Source organism: Limulus polyphemus, unplaced genomic scaffold, assembly GCF_000517525.1.
Source record: "Limulus polyphemus unplaced genomic scaffold, Limulus_polyphemus-2.1.2 Scaffold794, whole genome shotgun sequence".
Taxonomy (NCBI): Eukaryota; Metazoa; Arthropoda; class Merostomata; order Xiphosura; family Limulidae; genus Limulus; species Limulus polyphemus.
This window is the reverse complement of record NW_013666404.1, coordinates 430,458-443,852: the sequence shown is the minus strand read 5'-3', so window position 1 is coordinate 443,852 and position 13,395 is coordinate 430,458. Positions and strand designations below refer to the sequence as shown.

At 36.5% G+C, this 13,395-nt stretch overlaps 1 long non-coding RNA gene across 1 annotated transcript in view; it reads left to right on the top strand.

Annotated features, from left to right (window-relative positions):
- The first annotated feature begins 1,224 nt into the window (after positions 1-1,224).
- The window catches only part of LOC111086023, a 65,559-nt gene continuing 53,388 nt past the window's right edge, over positions 1,225-13,395 (top strand). The window contains exon 1 of the long non-coding RNA XR_002610795.1: positions 1,225-1,450. This is a non-coding gene — a long non-coding RNA (uncharacterized LOC111086023). The remainder of the gene's footprint in view (positions 1,451-13,395) is intronic.

Here is a 13,395-nt window from a genome sequence, read left to right as displayed (position 1 = left end):
CAGTATAATGAAGTGAGAACCATTTGTCTTACGTTGGTACAATGTCTAAACAGAAGAATGAAGTGAGAACCATTTGTCTTTTGTCGATACAATGTCTAAACAGAATCATGGAGTGAGAACCATTTGTCTTTTGTCGGTACAGTGTCTAAACAGGAGAATGGAGTGAGTACCATTTATCTTTTGCCGATACAATGTCTAAACATGAGAATGGAGTGAGTACCATTTATCTTTTGTCGGTACAATGTCTAAACAGGAGAATGGAGTGAGTACCATTTATCTTTTGTCGATACAATGTCTAAACAGAAGAATGAAGTGAGAACCATTTGTCTTTTGTCGATACAATGTCTAAACAGAATCATGGAGTGAGAACCATTTGTCTTTTGTCGGTACAGTGTCTAAACAGGAGAATGGAGTGAGTACCATTTATCTTTTGTTGCTACAATGTCTAAACATGAGAATGGAGTGAGTACCATTTATCTTTTGTCGGTACAATGTCTAAACAGGAGAATGGAGTGAGTACCATTTATCTTTTGTTGCTACAATGTCTAAACAGAAGAATGAAGTGAGAACCATTTGTCTTTTGTCTGTACAATGTCTAAACAGGAGACTGGAGTGAGTACCATTTACGTTTTTTCGATACAATATCTAACCAGAAGAATGGAGTGAGTACCATTTTTGTTTTGTTGGTACAATATCTAAACAGAAGAATGAAGTGAGAACCATTTGTCTTTTGTAGGTACAATGTCTAAACATGGAGTAAGTACCATTTATCTTTTGTCGATACAATGTCTAAACAGAAGAATGGAGTGAGAACCATCTGTTTTTTGTCGATACAATGTCTAAACAGAAGAATGAAGTGAGAACCATTTATAATTTGTTGGTACAATGTCTAAACAGAAGAATGAAGTGAGAACCATTTATCTTTAGTCGATACAATGTCTAGACAGAAGAATGGAGTGAGAACCATTTATCTTTTGTCGATACAATGTCTAAACATGAGAATGGAGTGAGTGTCATTTATCTTTTGTTGGTACGATGTCTAAACAGAAGAATGAAGTGAGAAACACTTGTGTTTTGTTGGTACAATGTCTAAGCAGAAGAATCGAGTGAGAATCACTTGTCTTTTTTTGGTACAATGCTAAACAGGAGAATGGAGTGAGTACTATTTATCTTTTTTTTGAAGATAACTTGAAGATAACTTTGATATACGGAAACATCTGTTAGCTGTGTTCTTGCACAGATCTTAAAATATGACGATCATAAATGGAAACATCGGCTCGTGGAGATACGTAGATTTTGAAAGTCGATTTGTTCAAAACTTGAAACTAGCGTTGATAACTGGACCAGTTGTTGGTTGAGATGTTGCAAGAGAAATATCTGCTGAAGTGTCTGACGAAAAGCTTTGTAACTTTTTTCCAGCAATCGGATTTTTCCTGTTTTTCAAGTTTATGTAAGTATAACATTATAATTATATAAACGTTGTAACTTTTTCCAACAATAGTAGTTTTCGTTTTTTTTGTTTTTTTCAGGTTTAATTAAGTATAGTGAATCCTAACAACCATCTTGTATTTAATGAGTCTATGACTCGAATTTTATATGAGTTGTTATTGATAGCTAAGTAAAGTTTCATTATAGGCTTACGCTTATAGAATGTTAGAGCCGTATTAAGCAGAAAAACTAAAATGCTGCGTAAAGTTTCATAATAAAATTCAAATTTATTGTTTTAATTTTATTCGAGATAACGAAAGTAGAGAATCAATTTAACAAATTTACGAAAGAAAAGATCCTGATTGGTTTATTTCTTCATATTTTTATCTTATTCGGTTTAATTGCCTGTCGTAAAACAAGTAACCTAAAGAAACTTGTTTCAAACTTCGTTAATTCTGTATCGTTTAAGTTAGATTTACGGGACAGTTAATATAGTAAATATTCGCTTTTCATTTTCATTAGTTATTATTACTCCCTCCCCCCTTCCCTCCGTTCTTGTGGTTGGGTACAAGTGGAAAATTTTTGTGTCTGATACTTGCGGTTGCTCTGTAGGACTTATACGAGGACTATGGGATCGCGAGCAGTAACTAAGGGATAGTTCGGTTTGTGTGTGTGTGTGTTGGCTGTCAGTTCCCTTCACGACATAAGATTTGTGTTGTCAAGATCGACGTCAGACCAAACAAAGACTCAGAAATATGTAACCAAGTAACTTCGCCGAGCATCACATGCCAACCTGTCATTACCTTAGTTCCGGTTTACCTGGTAGTCATTAAATAACCACCGTTGTTATAGGCCTTAGAGAACTCTAATACTAATAATCGTAACGAAGGGCCCTTCTGGCAATATGTAGAGCTTAGATATTTCTATAAAGATATATTAAAAGAGGCACCACAATTAGCCGGATAGATGAATAATTACTCGGTAGTTATTTCTCCGATGGCTTTCATCCCTGTGTAACATCTCTTATCAATAAATGAAAAATAACATTACTTTTAACTTGACTGCATATATTTACTTCTTCTTGTTTTGAAAGAAATAAAGTTGTTAATATTAAACACTTCTTAACCCTGCATGTTGACAAATCCTTGGAAAAGGACTATATTACATAAGATTATTTTTAATGATTTTTATAAAAGCTAACAGTTTTTCCAGATCATTGTAGAACTACTGAACAATAAATGTTAATAAATAACATTTATTAGCATCATATATGCTAACGAACTATGAGAAAAATATAACGACTACAGTTGTATATACTTGTCCCCCCGGTGGGACAGCGGTAAGTCTACGGATTTACAACGCTACAAGCAAGGGTTCGATTCCCCTCGGTGGACACAGCAGATAGCCCGATGTGGCTTTGCTATAAAACACACAGATACACAAATTTATCTACTTGTATGTACGTATGTGTGTATGTTTGATTTCTGTGTATGTCTGTATATGTATGAATGTTTTTATATGTATCTAATACACTTGAGGAAGGTGTAAACCGAGGACAACAATATGATTACACACCGTCTGATTAGAGACCCTGAAACAAACAGGATGGCTCGTTTGTCAATGAGCATAATAATAGCATAGCTTAGATACGATTTGTTAACCCTACGGATCAAACTCCGTTTGAGATGAGAGAGAGATCATGTTTCTATGGTAATAAACAAGAGTTCTGGGTATCATGTTGCTACGGCGACAAATAAGTCACATGATTTTACACTCGAATTTTACAACAAAGCATGTGATATGAAGTATTCAGCTGATTACATAGTATCGTAAGCTTATCAAGTCCCCAATTATTATTTTTCGTAAACTTACGCGTATTCTCAGTTGACATTGTACCACTATTGCATTAGTTGTCCTCACTGGGCAGAATATCTATAAATATATATTAATGTCCATTAAATCCACCTGTTTAAATCCACTCGTTTAGACAGTAAAATTACAAAATTGACTCAACCAAGTTGTTCAACATTCTCCACTGCCAACACAGACAGACACACATCTACGTACCAGATACGTTAATCTTTACCTCAATAAGTAACGAATTCCTCGTTTTAACTGGAAAACTTCGCAAGTCTTCGGTATACACCAAGCGCAAGATTACTTAATGTCTTTAATGCTGACTAGCCGTCTTTACCCTTCGTTGTCCGGATATTACCTGAACAGAGGGCTGATGTTTAGCTATTTTTAAACATAAAGGAGCCAAACTTCACTTTTCATGTAAGAATACATATGAAATGCATAAAGGTACTAATACTGAAAAGAAAGACGTACTGTTTTCAATCATTCTATGAATATGGAATTAGTACGAACAAACATTTAAATACAATCATTTACGCCAATAATATGAATTCTAACACTTTTATGGGTGGTTTTATGTTAAAAATGTAAAACAACAACAGTTTTGTAACAACACTTGTTCGGCTCTCTATTTAATTGGTATAATCAATCATTCTCTCAGCTAGCCAAACTTCTCAACTTAATTTGTAATTAAAAAAATATGCATGTATCTCCCCATTGATCCAACAAATCTCCATGCCAAATTTAGTGAAGATCCATCAACAGGGGGCGAGGTAGTGGTAAAATACGCCCATAAAAACAGCTAAATTCAAAACTGAAAATGTGTGTACCCCCTCATGGATCCAATGAACCTCCATACCAATTTTGTTGAAGATCCATCAGCAGGGGGCGAGGTAGTGGTAAAAAACGCCAATAAAAACCGAAACATTCAAAACTGAAAATGTGTATGTACTCCCGCATGGACCTAATGAACCTCCATACCAATTTTGGTGAATATCCATCCACACCCTGCGAAGTAGTTAAATGAACATACAACAGACAGTATTATTATATTTATATGGACTGGCCCAGCATGGCCAGGTGGTTGGGGCAGTCGACTTGCAATTTGAGGGTCGCGGGTTCGAATCCCCGTCACACCAAACATGCTCGCCCTTTCAGCCGTGGGGGCGTTATAATGTGACGGTCAATCCCACTTTTCGTTGGTAAAAGAGTAGCCCAAGAGTTGGCGGTGGGTGGTGATGACTAGCTGCCTTCCCTCTAGTCTTCCACTGCTAAATTAGGGACGGCTAGCGCAGATAGCCCTCGTGTAGCTTTGCGCGAAATTCAAACAAATAAACAATTATATAGACTAGCTGGAGTTTCTGTTCCAAGGACGGAACTTATGTGAATTCATGATTAATGAAAGGTTTAACTAGGACATGAAAAGTTGCTTCTCTTATATGTAATTGTAAAAAACGCCTATAAAAACTGCAAAACACAAAATATGAAACCGCAACTTTACATGTAACTCCGTATGGACCAACAGGGGGCGAAGTAGTGATAAAAAATGCAAAAACGCCAATAAGAACCGCAAAATTCAAAACTGAAAATTTGTATGTACCCCAGCATGGGCCGTATGAATGTCTACCAATTTTGGTAAAACATCACAACTGCGCTTCTCGCTTCAGAAATGAAGAAAGTTTCGCTTGTATCTCCTTCAACTTTTTTAAAATCTTTTTTTTTTATTAAAAGTCGTTATTACGTGTGCAGCGAAAAAAAAGCAAATATGACCGTATTTCAATTTTTTTTTCGCTGCACACGTAATAACGACTTTTATTAAAAAATATTTTTTTAAAATTTGAATATCGGAGATTCAAACGAACGAACATTTAAATATAATAATTCTGCCAATAATATGACACTTTTATACGTGTTTAAAAAAAGCCTGTCGTTACAATACTGTTATTATTATTATTAATTTGTTTGTTTTTGAATTTCGCGCTAAGCTACACGAGGGCTATCTGCGCTAGCCATCCCTAATTTAGCAGTGGAAGACTAGAGGGAAGGCAGCTAGTCATCACCACCCACCGCCAACTCTTGGGCTACTCTTTTACCAACGAATAGTGGGATTGACCGCACATTATAACGCCCCCACGGCTGAAAGGGTGTGACGGGGATTCGAACCCGCGACCCTCAGATTGCGAGTCGAATGCCTTAACCACCTGGCCATGCTGGGCCGTTATTATTATTAAACACTCATTCCCTATCAATTTGTTCTACCAAGCGACAGATGGCAGCATATACTCTTCTCTTTTTATGGCTTAAGGGCAAAATTACAGGCCAAAAATATTGGCCAAAATGTTTTTGAGAGAGAAAAAAAAATATTACCTAGATGCTCATCCTCAGAGTTCCCTTAGTATGCGTGAAAAGTTTTAGGTTTCTTTCCTCTTGGAGCTATGGCGCTGCCTGACTGACACACATACACACAGGCTGTTTATTAGTATAGACAGGCACAGTCACTTAATGTTCTTTTACTTGTCACAGCATTAATTTAGAAGAGCAGTAAATCAAAGACACTTTAATAAAAGTAATTATTAGTCACACTATATTTACCGACTTCTGGTTTATAAATCTTCTTGACCATAAAATAATACGATTGAATTAAAATAAATTTAAAACAAATTACTTGATTTCTGGTAAGTATTGCTAACAAAGGCTCAATGAGCGATAGTATCTCTTACTTGATTTGGGCCTAGCATGGCCTGATGGTTAGGACACTAGCATGGCCTGTTGGTTAGGACACTAGCATGGCCTGTTGGTTAGGACACTGGCATGGTCTGGTGGTTAGGACACTGGCATGGCCTGTTGGTTAGGGCACTGGCATGGTCTGGTGGTTAGGACACTGGCATGGCCTGTTAGTTAGGACACTGGCATGGTCTGGTGGTTAGAACACTGGTATGGCCTGTTGGTTAGGGCACTCAACTCGTAATCTGCGGTTCACGGGTTCGAATCCCTTCACCGAACATGCATACTCTTTTCAGCCGTGGGTATGTTATAATGTCACGGTCAATCTCACTATTCGTTGGTAAAAACTAGTCCACGGGTCGGCGGTGGGTGGTATTAACATGATGCATTTTCTCTAGTCTTTCACTTCAAAATTCGGAACGGCTAGTCGAAGATAGTCCTTGAGTAGCTTTGGGCGAACTTCAATTAACAAACAAACTTACTTGATTTTTCGAGTGATTTAGAAACGATGGTTGTTTTTGTTGGCTCTTGTTTTCTTCGTCCAAATTAAAATCATGGGCTAGCTGCACTCTGTTTAGCACAGCTGGGAATCAAACCTTGGATTGTAGCATTGTAAGTCTGTAAGCTCATTGCTGACCTACCAGAGGACAGAAACGAAGGTTTCGCGTCAGAAGCTACGTAGTTTTTGTGATAGAAATAGATGTGTATCAAAAAACAAGATCACTTAGGTAACATGTAGTATAAAACCTGCACTAGTTTTACTGTGAAATAACAAAGTCACTTATGTAGTATGTAGTATAAAACCTGCGCTAGTTTTACTGTGAAATAACAAGGTCACTTATATAATATGTCGTGTGAAATCTACACTAGTTTTACTGTAAAATAACAAGGTCACTCGTGTAATATGTAGTTTTATTGTGAAATAACAAAGTCACTTAAGTGATATGTCGTGTCAATCCTGCACTAGTTTACTGCGAAATAACAAAGTCACTTAAGTGATATGTCGTGTCAATCCTGCACTAGTTTACTGCGAAATAACAAAGTCACTTGTGTAATATATCTTGTAAAAAAATAGTAGTTTTACTGAGTATAATAAAGTGGGTTTTAAAACCGAACATGTATCAACTATAGTACTTTTACTGAAAAATAATAAGGTCACTTATAATGTTGCTTATGAGAATCGCAGAACATAACAAAGTCATTTATAACACTTCTTATTGCTAAGAAACAACAAGGTCGCGAGTTTGATTCCCATCCCCAAACATGATCACCCTTTTAGCCGTGGGGGCGTTATAATGTGACAGTCAATCCCACTATTCGTTGGTAAAAAAGTGGCCCAAGAGTTGGCGGTGGGTGGTGTTGACTAGCTGCCTTCCCTCTAGTTTATCACTTCACAATTAGGGACGGCTAGTGCAGATAACCTTCAAGTAGCTTCGTACGAAACTCAATAAACAAACAAACGGGCACTGAGATGTCAGAATAAATCTCGTGGTAACGAAATCATATGTTCACATACATAAAGAACATTGTATTTTGTTTCATACGTTTAAATTTTGAAGCAGCTTCTGCGTTGTAAAAACAATCCGCGGTAAAAAGAAAACCGAAGGGTTAAGAATTCATTTTTTGTTCATCAAGGGCCGTTGCTTCTTTAATTACTAATCACTTTTTTTTTTCAGAACAATATATATTACACACATTTCTAACCAACTGATAAGTTTGATGTACACGCGTCAAATCGAATTAAGTCTATCTCCTGAAAGAACACTAATGGCTAGGGCCGTAACACACGTGTTAAGTTGTAAACTGTAAGGTGTTCTTCCCGGATGGTGTAAAAATGGATGCCTACAGTATTTTTTATCGATATTCTCGAAAAAACATCAGAATGAGGGTTTTGGGTTGCCTTACATTCTAAGATTACACAGAAAGGAAATAAATATTTTCACACATACATATATATATATATATACACTTATATTATGTATGAATAACAAAAATATCGACGACTGAGTTTGAATGTATAGAACATAATAATATGTCAATCCTAACTAGAAGTTTGACTCAACTGGTCACTTATAACATATGAATAAAAAATACTAACTCTTGTTTTTTTGTTTTTGAATTTTCGCGCAAAGCTACACGAGGGCTATCTGCGCTAGTAGTCCCTAATTTAGCAGTGTAAGACTAGAGGGAAGGCAGATAGTCATCACCACCCACCGCCAACTCTTGGGCTACTCTTTTACCAACGAATAGTGGGATTGACCGTCACATTATAACGCCCCCATGGTTGAAAGGGCGAGCATGTTTGGTGGGACGGGGATTCGAACCCGCGACCCTCAGATTGCGAGTCGATCGCCCTAACCACCTGGCCATGCCGGGCCCACTAACTCTTGAGCAACGTTAAATTTATAGAGGTAAAAGACTAGAACCCAAACTTGGCGTTTAAAAGCATTACTACTTCGTATGTAAAATGGGACGCATGCGCACTACTCTTCAAACCAATCGAAACAAATATCTGACAATAAACATAAATATAAGTTCTTTCTCAAAGAAATTGATCATCATATAGGCACATGTGATGAAGATTGTTAGAGACAGAGAATAGGGATGAGAAGTATGCCTCGTCCCTTGAACACTGCCAGCCTTCTTCTTCAAAACGATTAATGCACTGGTGCACTGGTATTTTCAATTTGAACGGCACCTTATGCACAAATGGCCAGATCAGAGATCTCTAGGCTTAAGGCTTATTCGTCCCTAATTTTGATCTACTGACCAGTAAACAATACCCGCCGTTCAACTCATGGAACCGAATAACGAGAATGATTGTCACTTTTATAACGCATCTTCATCTAAAAGTGAGGAGCATGACGGGTGAAGAGAAACAGAAGTTTCTGACCACCCCGGGTTGTCTTTCAGGCCCCTAATTTCTTTGAGGCTTGAAAGAATTTTAAACCTAAATTCCTGCCACGAATTTGAATTTAATTTAATTTAGGGTTATATTTATCTGCATTGCGTTTCGTACTTTGGACCTTATAACATAAGACCTCACACGCTAGCCATTAGGCTACGCTCAACCCAAATGGCTGAAAACAATAATGAAACTTTAGATGACAAGGTCAGAATGTATCAATAAATAAAGTCAACAGGAATTCCCTCTTCAAATTCATATAAATATTCTTATTATAATTATTTATTGTATTATTTTGTTAAGTTTGTAAGTAAGTACAAAGTTACACAATGGGCTATCTGTACTCTGCTCGTCACGGGTATCGAAACTCAATTTTTAGCGTTGTAAGCACGCAGACTTCCCGCTGAGCCACTGAAGGGCATTTTAATAGGAGTAACCTCTTTTTAGGAGTAACACTGATTTGTAGCATTCACGTGTCACTGATTTAGATTATACTTTTATAAAACATGTGAACCTTAGAAAGAAACCTAAGTTTAAACAAACACTAGAATACTTTTGGAATATATATATATATATATATACTAGCCGCAACCTGCAAAAATGTGCGGTAGTTTTCATGCCCTTCGCTAGAATTTTCCTTTATTCTGTCATTTTCACGCACGCCATATAAGCTACGTTTTCTTCCAAGCATTATGTATAAATCCTGGTCTATTTGAAAAACTTTTACACGTAGACGTAACTTTCTTTAATAAAATTACACGTAAAGTAAACATTATAGTAAAGTAATGGTATTTATAATAGTGTACAGAGTATGAAACAGTTATATAGAGTTCAGTGTATGACACAGTTTTACCAGTTGAAAAAGCCTCATAAAACGAAGAATAAAACTTATAGTAAAGAAAAAACTAGATAAAAGGTGTTTATATCAGTCTATGAAATGAAATGAATCTAAATTATTGCAAAGTAAAGTAAATGTAAAGGTGTAATGAAGGCAAACTTAGCTGATTATGCAAAAACGTCTGAATGCGTGTTCACAAAGTGGTTTTGAACAAACTGCGCTGCATATTTTAGATCTAAATAAGTTGAAAAAGCCCATAAAAATTGTATTTAGTCTAATGTTCATTTTGTAAAGAGATTACATGTGGTTTAAGAGATATTGGTGTGAAATACTTTGTAAATAAAAACTAAAGTTGAAATCGAAGCCAGTCGTCACGTGATGAGAACGACATGTGCTATTGTGTAGTATACTCGTCACATTAAAAAGTTTGACTAAGCAAAAAACACGTAAGGTGATTCGGAATTGAAAAGCCAATATGCAATCCAGACTTCTCGGTCAAAGGCCTTTCTAGCGGTATGAGATTTCTCTGTCTGGAAATTTACGAGGAAAGTTTCAGACAGAGAAACGTAAGCGTATTATTTATATAGATATTTCACAATGTTTGTTTTAATTATGCATAAAGCTACACAAGGGCTATCTGTGCTCTGCCCACCACGGGTATCGAAACCCGGTTACTAGCGTTGTAAGTCCGCAGACATACCGCTGTGCCACTGGGGGGCAGATATTTCACACCAAATACCAGCTAACCCTAGCATAGTATGCGTTTCCAATAAAGATAAAACCTTCCATATAAATATTATATCCAGCAAAGCTTGGCGCTTAGCATGCCATGCTGTGTATCGGAAGATTCAAGGTTTGAGCCGCGACATGCCCCTAAGCACGATCCACACTTTTGGCTGTAAACGCGTTATAATTTTGAGATTTAATTCTGCTGTTCGGTTAAAAGTTGCCGCGTAGGTGGCGGAAGGTGCTGAGTGATTTCTCTCCCACAGGTCAACAGTTCTAAACATGGGGTGGCTGCGGAGTTCAGCACTGGATCCTATGTGCCATTTCGGCATGGGAGGTATTTAACTTAACTTTTTTATAGCCTGAGCCATGTGGTCTTGACCTAACCTTCAGCTCGTGTGCCACGTAAAATGGTGTTCAGGCTGGAAATCGAAGTACGTTAATACTGAGCCAGATTATATGCAGGTCTGGCTTTCGCTTCAGTATTTCTCACTTGTGACTGTAAGCACTGGACATGTGGTTAAGTAAATCTCAACTGAAGCTAGAACAAGATGAGCATGTCCAATTGGATAAGCTGACAAAATCAATGTAATTTCCGAACATTAAAATTCATCATTTTATTTAAATATCAAAATATTATGGAAATTTATATAAAAACAACAATAACAAACATTTAGTATGCACAAGTTCCGTCTCATAAAGATTTAAAATAATGATATTTGATTACATGTTTGTCTATCGAAAGTTCTAGAATTATCTGTCTCCAAGTGAATTTAGATATTTGAAATCTGGATGCTTTAAAAAAAAAGTTTTGATATGTCAAAGCTGGGGAGGAATTTTTTTGTCATTTGTTAACTGTTTCTTGTTTTCCTCGCTGGTAAAATTTCGAGAGAAAAAAAACATTACCTTGAACGTCATTGGACAGAAAGAATTAATTTCAGTAACTCATTGGAGAGAAATAAGCAATTTCAGCAATTCATTGGAGAGAAAGAATAAATCTCAGCAACTCATTGGAGAGAAATAAGCAATTTCAGCAATTCATTGGAGAGAAAGAATAAATCTCAGCAACTCATTGGACAGAAAGAATCAATTTCAGCAACTCATTGGACAGAAAGAATCAATTGCAGCAACTCATTGGACAGAAAGAATCCATTTCAGCATCTCATTGGACAGACAGAATCAATTTCAGCAACTCATTGGACAGAAAGAATCAGTTTCAGCAACTCATTAGACGGAAAGAATCAATTTCAGTAACTCATTGGAGAGAAATAAGCAATTTCAGTAACTCATTGGAGAGAAAGAATAAATCTCAGCAACTCATTGGACAGAAAGAATCAATTGCAGCAACTCATTGGACAGAAAGAATCCATTTCAGCAACTCATTGGACAGAAAGAATCCATTTCAGCATCTCATTGGACAGACAGAATCAATTTCAGCAACTCATTGGACAGAAAGAATCAGTTTCAGCAACTCATTGGACGGAAAGAATCAATTTCAACAAGAACAAAACCATTCTATGAAACTGTAGAAGGAATAAAGGAGACTAACAACGCCGTTTAGGTCACCAAAGATTGTGAAAATAATTATAGTTCGAAGAGATTTCTGGAAATGGTTTTAATTGTCAGAAGGCTTTGTTTGTTTGTTTGTTGTAGTTTAAGCACAAAGCTACACAATGGGTTATCTGTGCTCTGCCCACCACGGGTATCGAAACCCGGTTTATAGCGTTATAAACATACCGCTGTGCCACTGGAGGGCCTCTCAGAACGTAAACCCGCACGCTATAAACAAATGATAATATATGGGAATTTTGGAGTATCTCTTTCTTGTTAGTCAGTTTTTTTTTATTTCAGAATTTAAGAACCTTTTAGAAGCTCTACAGTTATAAGTTGAGTTGATTATACAGTAACAGAAGCCTTGAATTACACACATTCATCGTACTCCATGACCTTGTCCTTCGAGACTCTCTTCTTAATACTTTTGGTTGTTCGCGATGTTCTTAAGTTAGTTTGCCTGGAATGAATATAAAGTATGCCCACCAATTGTTAAGTCGTACATGACAGTTACGGGGTAGATATTAAAATAAACTTTAAAGAGTTGAGCCTTTGTGATAGGGACATATAATAATTAAAATAACTCAACTGTTAAACAGTTATTTAAATATACTAAAGAATGGTGCCTTTGTAAATAGGTTGTTAAAACTGCTGAACGGTAAATACAAGCTACTGAAACACATAAGAAGGTGCAAACAGCAGCTTTATTTAGCTCAACATAGAAGAAACATTCGGCAGAAATGAGTCACAAAAATATATTAGCTCGTGGCTTATCAATGACCAATACTACTAGCATCAGAAGGCGTGGTAGCCTTTATATCTGGATTGACTGTATGGGTTAATCCGACTTTAAAGAATAGCATTCTTTGAGAAGTTGCTAAAACAGTTTAATAGTTAATTAAACAAATTTTAAAGAATGTCGCCATTATGATAAGTTCCCACAATAACTCAACAGTTAAACAGTGCTTTAAACAACCTTTAAAGATTGGTGCCATTGTAATAAGCTCCAATATAACTTACCCAGTGGCTAACAGTTCTTTGAACAACCTTTAAAGAATGGTGCTTTTGTGATAAGCTCCTGTACAACCACTCATTTATCAACAGCTCTCTAAACAAACTTTAAAGAATAGTGCCTTTGTGATAAGCTACTATACAACCACTCAATTGTTAACAGTTCGTTAAAGAATGGTGCCTTTATGGTAAGTTACTATACAACGCAATTGTTGACAGTTCTTTGAACAAACTTCTCACAGGTAGCAAAAAAACAAATAAATAAATCGAACATTAAATATAAAGTATGGATTGTTTGTAATTTCGCGCAAAGCTACACGAGGGATATTTGTGCTAGCCGTCCCTAATTTAGCAG